Source organism: Cebus imitator, unplaced genomic scaffold (genome assembly GCF_001604975.1).
Source record: "Cebus imitator isolate Cc_AM_T3 unplaced genomic scaffold, Cebus_imitator-1.0 Scaffold166, whole genome shotgun sequence".
Classification (NCBI taxonomy): Eukaryota; Metazoa; Chordata; class Mammalia; order Primates; family Cebidae; genus Cebus; species Cebus imitator.
In genome coordinates, this window is record NW_016107481.1 from 2,929,642 (window position 1) to 2,937,061 (window position 7,420).

Genomic DNA, 7,420 nt, shown 5'->3' on the forward strand with positions numbered 1-7,420 from the left:
AAAAAAAAAAAAAAAAAAAAAAAAAAAAAAAAAAAAAAAAAAAAAAAAAAAAAAAAAAAAATATATATATATATATATATATATATATATTCCATTTACATACAAAACTACCCAGTATGTCTGGCTTTTCCCTCCTGTCAGGAAATAGCTAAAATGAGCTTGATTGCTCCCTGTACCACCCCAGATAAATGAGTGCCTCACCTTGTGGTGCCTGAACAGCTGTCTTGAGGCCCTATGAGGTGCACCTTTCCTGGATGGACAGGCTGGTACAGGGCGTCCCACCCTAAGCCGTCCAGGCAGGAGGAAGACAGCCAAGGCGACAGGGTTCAGGGAAGCCTGGGTGGGGCAGCTGCAGGGAGGAAGCTGACTGATGTCCAGGAGGTGCTCTCCCGGCCAGGGGACCAGGGGCTGTGCACTGCTCCTAGGACAGCGCATCTGTAGTCAGAAAAAAAATACAGAATGCTGGCTCCTCCCTGAGACAGATGAGGAAACTTGGCACTTTAATCTTCCTTCTGAGCACTCATTGTGCATTAGACTATAGCTGTTCCATTGAGGTGTCATTTTGCAACCCGTGTCCTTGATGTGGGTTTTAGAGACTTAGCAGAAAATTCGGCACAAGCAGGAATTTGATTTTTTAAGAAATATCTTACATTTTGAGGACATTTTGACAAGTAAGGGAAAAGAGGGCTTCTGTTTTGTTTTGTTAGCTAAACCTTAAGTATTAATTCCACAAACACACTGTCCTTCAGGACTACTCAGTTACAGCTCTGCCAGGGACAGAGTCCTGCTATTGGGAGGTCAGTGCTGCAAAGGTCTCAGGTGGGATGGTGTGTTCTGTGCCATGAGGCAGTGAAAGGTTGAGATGGACATTGTCACCACCGTCCTCAGCACTTATCACCCAGTCATATGCCAGGCCCACCTCTTCCCAGCAAGGGATGTCAAAGAACTACAGTTCTGAGTCTTAATTTAAATTTTCATCATCTTTTCCTATTTTGGAGATTTTTTTGCAATTAAAAGCAATTACTTTAAAATGTACCAGCCAGTATCTCACAAGAAAGACAAATTGCCAGACCATCCCATTAAAAGTTATTATAACCATATTCTATATATTCAAAAGTGTATTAAACTTTTGAATATATAGAATGTGGTTATAATAACTTTTGAGACATATTAAAAAACAGCTCCAACTTATAAAGATAAAACTGTAATACAATGTGAGAGATAAAAAATACACTAGATGGGATTAACAGCAACACATGCCAAAAGACAGTATTAGTGAACTTGAATACGTGGCATCTTTCCAAAAAATGAGCAAAGCATCTGTGAGCTGTGGAACAATTTCAAGTGGCCTAATATGTGTGTACTTAGAGTCTCTAAGAAAGAGGCAAGAAAGGGGCAAAAAATTATTTGAAGAAAACACTGGCTCCAAAATTTCCAAATTTGAAGAAAACTATAAATCCATAAGAAGTTCAACAAATTGAGAATGCAAGAAACATGGAAAAGAACAATGACACTTCAGAATCAAATTGCTTAAAACCAGTGATACAGCAGAGAAAAAAGACATATACAAAGAAACAAATATGCTTGACAGTAACAAACAAACAAAAAGATAGGAACACATCAAATTTCTCATTGAGCACATAAGAGAGAAATAGATGAAATTGCATCATTAAAATATTTAGAAAATAAAAACTGTCAACCTATTAAATAGAATTCTATAGTCAAAGAAATATACTTAAAAATCAAAGCCAAAATGACAACTTTTTCAGACATACAAAAGCTAAATAATTCATCATCAATACCACCACACTATATGAAACGTTAAAAAAAAGTATTTCAAGAAGAAAATTATACCAGATGGAATTCTGGATCTAAAGAAAGGACAGAAGAGAGAAATGGTAACTAAACAGGTAAACACATAAAAGTTTTTTCTTATTATTTCAATCTCATTTAAAGATAATTGACTGTTAAGTTAAAAAATAATGTAGTATAGAGTTTATAACATACATAAAAGTAAAATGTATGACAAAACTAGTACAAAGTCCTGGACAGGAGAAATGCAAGTGTGCTATTACAAGGTTCTTACAGTACACGTAAAGTGGTATAACCCTCAAAAGGAGGGTCTTTTAACTGATAAGTTAAAGATTTATATCTTAACCACTAAAATACAGAGTTATGGCTTATAAATCAATAAATGAACTATAACAAAATCATAAAAAAAGTCAAAAGATGGCAGAATTAAAGGAAACAACAATAGAAGATAAGTTTAAATATAACAACATTAATAATCACCTTAAATTTAAATAATCTATTTTCCTCAAAATCTCAAAAATATGTTGTATGAAAGAAGCCAATTACAAACTGTTTATTGTATCATTCCATCATAACGAAATGTCCAGAATAGGCAAATCCATAGACAGAAAATATATTAGTGGTTACCAGGGGCTGGACGGAGAGTGAAATGGGGAGACTAATGGGTACAGAGTTTCTTTTTGGGGTGATGGAAATATTCTAAATGGGAATTTGGATGGTAGTAGTAGTTGCAAAAACCACTAAACCGTACCCTTTAAAAGTGTGAATTTTAGATCCACCCCTGTCAGATTCACTCATAAAAAGTTTGGCCCTCTGACTTACTTTGGCCAATAAAATTTAAGTAGAAATTATGTGTACCATTCCCTAGGGGATGCTTTAAGGTATTTCAACTAGATGTCTTTTTCCATCTGTCATGAGTCTGGTTTATTCCAGATAGAGGCCAGCTGCTGGTCACAAAACGAAGCAGTGTAAAGCAAAGAGGTATCCAACCTATTGCTTGAGATGAATGTAAATGTCAGCAAAAAATAAAACTTTAATTAAAAAAATAATAAAATGGTTTAAATAACCCAATTAAAAAACAAAGACTGTCAGATTGTATTTTTAAAAGCAAGACCCAACTATATGCTACCAAATAGACAAACTTTAAAGATTTTTTAAAAGGCTAGGTATGATGGCTTGCACATGTAATCCCCAACATTTTGAGAGGCTGAGGCAAGAGGAGTGCTTGAGTCCAGGAGTTCAAGAACAGACTGGGCAACATAGTGGGATATCATCTCTAAAAAAATAATAATTTTGTAGTCCCAGTTACTTGGGAGGCTGAGATGGGAGAACTGCTTGAGCCTAGGAGGTGAAGGCTGCAGCAAGCCATGATCATACCACTGCACTACTACAGCCTGGGTGACAGAGTGAAACCCTGTCTCAAAAAAAAAAAGTTAAAGATAAAGAAAAAAAATAGAATACAAGTAAAAGGCTGGAAAAATATATAAGACGTTAACACTATTCAAAAGGAAGCTAGAGTGACTGTATTATTATAAGATAAAGTAGATTTCCAAGAAAACAACATTACCAGAGATAAAGAAGGTCATTTTAGGCCAGTCACGATGGCTCACACCTGTAATCCCAGCACTTTGAAAGGCCAAGGCAGGCGGATCACAAGGTCAGGGGATCGAGATCATCCTGGCTCACATAGTGAAACTCCACCTCTACTAAAAACGTAAGAAATCAGCCGGGCATGATACGCACCTGTAGTCCCAGCTACTTGGGAGGCTGAGGCTACAGTGAGCTGAGATTGTGCCACTGCATACCAGCCTGAGAGACAGAGCAAGACTCCGTCTCAAAAAAAAAGGTCATTTTACAGCCAGGCATGGTGATTGATGCCCTTAATCCCAGCACTTTGGGAGGCGAAGATGGGCAGATCACGAGGTCAGGAGTTCAAGACCAGCCTGGCCAGTAGGGTGAAATCCCATCTCTACTAAAAATGTAAGAATTAGCAGGGTGTGGCGGCTTGAGCCTGTAGTCCCAACTACTCAGAGGCTGATGCAGAAGAATTGCTTGAACCTGTGAGACAGGCTATGGTGAGCTGAGATCATGCCACTGCACTCCACCCTGGGTGACAGGGCACAACTCCGTCTCAAACAAACAAACAAAAAAAAAGTCATTTTACAAGAAGAAGACATAACAATCTTAAATGTTTAATACCTAAAATAGAACTTCAAATTATATGAAAGACAGAATTTAAAAAGAAATAGATAATCCACAATTATAATTCGAAGTTACTACTCTTCTCTCAATATGATATAACATGTAAACAGAAAGCCAACAAACATGTACAATAGTCACCTCTTATCCACAGTTTCACTTGCCATGGTTTCTTTCTTTTTTTTTATTTTTTATTTTTTTGGAGATTAAATCTTGTTCTGTCACCCAGGCTGGAGAGCAGAGTGTAGAGGCATGATCTCTGCTCACTACAATCTCTACCTCCTGGGTTCAAGCAATTCTCCTGCCTCACCCTCTGGAGTAGCTGAGGTTACAGGTACCCGCCACCATGCCCAGCTAATTGTTGTATTTTTAGCAGAGACAGAGTTTTGCCACATTGGCCAAGTTGGTCTCAAACTCCTGACCTCAGGTCATCTGCCTGCCTTGGCCTTCCAAAGTGCTGAGATTATAGGTGTGAGCTACTGGACCCCAGCCAATCATGGTTTCAATTATCCACAATCAACTATGGTACAAAAATATTAAACAGAAAGTTCTAGAAGTAAATAATTCAAAACTTTTAAATTGTGTACTATTCTGAGCAGCACAATGAAATCTCATGCCATGCTACTCTGTCCTGACTGGGAAGTGAATCATCGCTTTGCCCAGTGTATCCATGATGTCTGTGCTACCAGTCCACTTAGTGGCCATCTGAGTCAGTTATCAGGTATACTATTGCAGTATCACAGTGATTGTATTCAACTAAACCTTATTTTACTTAATAATGGCAATGGCCCCAAACCACAAGAGTAGTGAAGGTGGCAATTTCAATATGTCAAAGAGAAACTGTTACAGTGCTTCCTTCAAGTGAGAAGGTGAAAGTACTTAATGAGGAAACAAACAAAACTGAATGCTAAGGCTGCTAAGATTTGTGGTAAGAACAAATCTTCCATCTGTGAAACTGTGAAGGAAAAATAAATGTACACTAATTTTACTGTTGCACTTCAAACTACAAAAGTTATGGTCACAGTATATGATAAATGCTTAATTAACATGAAAACAGCATTAAATTTGTGAGTAGAATTCATGAAGAGAAATACGTTCCAATTGACGACAATGAGGTCTGAAACTATCCAGTTTCAGGTATCCCCTGGGCATCGTAGAACGTATCCCCAGCACATAAAGAGGGATTACTATAGCACTAAACAACTTTATTAGAAAAGAAAGGCCGCACAGACATTACAAGGTGACAAGATATTACAAAGAAAGGTCAAGGACATTTCAAGACAACTTCATATCCATTTCCCTCAAGAACATAGATGCAAATACACTCATCATCTCTCCATATCCTTCAGGGATTGGTTCCAGGCCAAATATACCAAATCTGTGGGTGGTGACATCACTTAGATAAAATGATGTAGTATTTGCATATAACCTATGCATATCCTCCTTATATTTTAAATCACCTCTAGATGACTTTTAGTACCTAATGTAAATATTACATAATAGTTATACGTAGTTTTTATTTGTATTTTTTATTGTTGTTATTTCTTATTTTAAAAAATATTTTCCCTCTGTGGTTCTACAAATGCAGAACTTGTGCATATGGAGGGCAGGCTGTATTTCAAACCAAATTTTAGCACACAGAAGCCAATATTTTACAAAGACAACCTATCATGATGAAGTGGTGTTTATCCTAAGAATGCAAAGTTGATTGAACCCTGAAAAATCAATGGAATTTACCCTATCATCAGACTAAAAGAAGAAAAACATTTATGATCATTTCAGTAGAGGCAAAAAAAGCATTTGACAAAATCCAAAATCAGTTTTACATAAACTCTCAGCAAACAAGAAACAGAAAGTGGTGGGCTGGGTGCAGTGGCTCACGCCTGTAATCCCAGCATTTTGGGAGGCTGAGGTGAGCAGATCACAAGGTCAAGAGTTCAAGACCAGCCTGGCCAAGATGTTGAAACCCCGTCTCTACTAAAAATACAAAAATTAGCTGGGTACAGTGGCTGGTGCCTGTTGTCCCAGCTACTCGGGAGGCTGAGGCAGGAGAATCACTTGAACCCGAGGGGTGCAGGTTGCAGTGAGCCGAGATCATGCCACTGCACTCTAGCCAAGTTGACAGTGAGAGACTCTGTCTCAAAAAAAAAAAGAAAAAAAGAAATAGAAAGGGGTAACAAGTGCAGTGGCTCATGCCTGTAATGCCAGCACTTTGGGAGGCAGAGGCAGGAGGATCACTTGAGCCCAGGAGTTTGAGAACAGCCTGGGAAACCTGGCAAAACCCTGTCTCTACAAAAAAGCACAAAAATTAGCCAGGCATGGTGGCACATGCCTGTAGTCCCAGGAGGCAAAGCTTAGAGAACCACTTGAGCCCAGGAGGTCAAGGCTACATACATCGAGCCCTGATTGCACCACTGAACTACAGCAGCCTGAGTGACAGAGCAAGACCCTGTCACTAAAAGAAAGAAACAAAAAGAAATGGAAGAAGAAAGAAAGAAATGAAAAGGGGCTGGTCACAGTGGTTCACATCTGTAATCCCAGCACTTTGGGAACCCAAGTCCTCGAGGCCAGGAGTTTGAGTGCAATCCAGGCAACAAAGCAAGACCCTGTCTCTACAAAAATATATTTTTTAAAAAATTAGCCAAGTGTGGTAGTGCATGCATGTAATTTTATCTACTCATGAGGTTAAGGTGGAAGGATCACTTGAGCCCAGGAGACTAAGGCAGCAACAAGCCATGATTGTGTCACTGCATTCCAGCCTGGGTGACAGAGCAAGGCACTGTCTCACCAAAAAAAAAAAATTCCTCAATCTGACAAAGGGCATATATAAAAAAATATGCTTAACACTTTTTTCTTAAGATCAGAAAAACAGGCCTGTCTATTTACCACTTCCATTCAAATTTATACTGGAGGTTCCAATCAGTAGCAATAGTCAAGAAAACAGATAAAAGGCATCCAGATTGGAAAGAAGTAAAAGTGCTTTTATTCACAGATGATAGGCTCATCTATATAGAAAACCTAATGGAATCTAGACAAAAACAAAACTACCAAAATAATAAGTGAGTTTAGCAAAGCTGCAGGATACATCAATCAATATAAGAAAAATAATTGTAGGGCCAGGCACAGTGGCTCATGCCTATAATCCCAGCACTCTGGGAGGCCAAGGCAGGCAAATCACTTTAGGTCAGAAGTGACCCATCTCTACTAAAAATACAAAAATTAACTGTCATAGTGGCATATGCCCATAATCCTAGATACTCAGGAGACTGAGGGAGGAGAATTGCAAGAACTCAAGAGGCGGAGGTTGCAGTGAGCAGAAATTCTGCCACTGCACTCCAGCCTAGCTGACAGAGTGAGTCCCCACGAAAGAAAAAGGAAGGAAGAAAGGAAGAAGGGAAGGAGGGGAGGA

At 38.6% G+C, this 7,420-nt stretch overlaps 1 protein-coding gene across 13 annotated transcripts in view; it reads right to left on the bottom strand.

Moving 5' to 3' along the window:
* EVI5 (ecotropic viral integration site 5) overlaps positions 1-7,420 on the bottom strand; it is a 241,745-nt gene that overhangs the window by 173,606 nt on the left and 60,719 nt on the right. The gene's annotated exons all lie outside the window — the stretch shown is intronic.